We start from the raw sequence: 1,362 nt of genomic DNA, 5'->3' as shown, positions 1-1,362 counted from the left end.
TGTTTGTATACTGATTAAGCAAAATGTGTATTATTTTCCTAGTGGCGTTACATTTTTACTATTTGTTTACGTAGTTGACTATATTGATGGAAACTTATAATTTTATAACAAACATTTCTTTTGTTCATTTATTTTTTTTGTCATGTTTTTCGAGTCTCCGTGATTGCGAGTGAATGTAATGTAAAAATACAAAATATTAGGCATGGGGAGAGCCCGAATCACCGTGTATGAGAATTTTTGTGTATATATTTCCACTGTTTATAGAATCCACCAACAATCAATACCATGACAAGCCTTTGGTCAGTAAAGGATGCAGAAATTTAGCAAACGAGCAGCTGGGGGACAAACAATCACGTTACGATGTGGAACATTAATGCCCCTCCACGTATAAAAAAAAGCTTTACAACAAAACTTAAATTGGCTTACCACAAATGAGATAATATGAAAAATGTTCATAGAAATCGATGCAGACTACTGGAAAATGCGTATATTCGTACTTGAGTGTCCGGTTACTTCATTATCTCGGGGCTGTGTGGCAATTAATCATGGCGTTAGACGCACGCAAAGCTTCTGTTTTTGCGTCTTTGTAGATTAGGCTAATTAAAGAGTGATTGGAGTAGAGTATATCAAACGACTTCGTCTTTTATTGCCGTTTTAAATAATATGAATAAAATGCAATTATTAATGACTACAGGAAACATACCAAATAATTATAAAACTGGTCGATTCTATATGCTAGGTTTTACATAACTTAAATCATACTGATATCTAATCAAGATACTTAAGAAGCTTATTCTGGCTTATCATAGTCACAGAGAACTATATTTTGTATTATTACAAGGGGATATGTAGTATTCCGGCTGATCATAGGGACAGCAATTTGGATTACTAGAGGGGGATGTTTGTTTTGAGATAAACTGTCACTTAATTAACTCGAGAGGATATTGCCTAAATCAGAGATGAGTTGTGGATAATTCACGTGGGGATGAGAAAGACAAATCTAATTAATCAATTAGATTTACTTCCTCACATACACACTTATTCATTCATCTAACTATTTATCCATTTATCCAAGTCAAATTTAATAATTTACTTCCTTACTTACACACTTATTCATCCATTTATGTATCTATTCAGTTATTTGTTAACGAATTTGCCAATTTTTTCCTTCGTTTTTTTCCAAGGAATCTACGGTAGAAGAGGAATTCCGAAGGCTTAAAGGGTCTCTATTAAGGCAATTTGCTGTTCTTGGAATGTTCTCTGAAAGGAAAACCCTAATTGTTTCCTTTTACGTCACAAAAACATTTCGTGACGTACGTGAGTTGGAACGTCGAACAGGGGGCAATGTAGCTCTTAACTATT

Source organism: Penaeus monodon, chromosome 21 (genome assembly GCF_015228065.2).
Source record: "Penaeus monodon isolate SGIC_2016 chromosome 21, NSTDA_Pmon_1, whole genome shotgun sequence".
Taxonomy (NCBI): Eukaryota; Metazoa; Arthropoda; class Malacostraca; order Decapoda; family Penaeidae; genus Penaeus; species Penaeus monodon.
The sequence above is the reverse complement of the archived record's forward strand: the minus strand, read 5'-3'. Positions refer to the sequence as shown.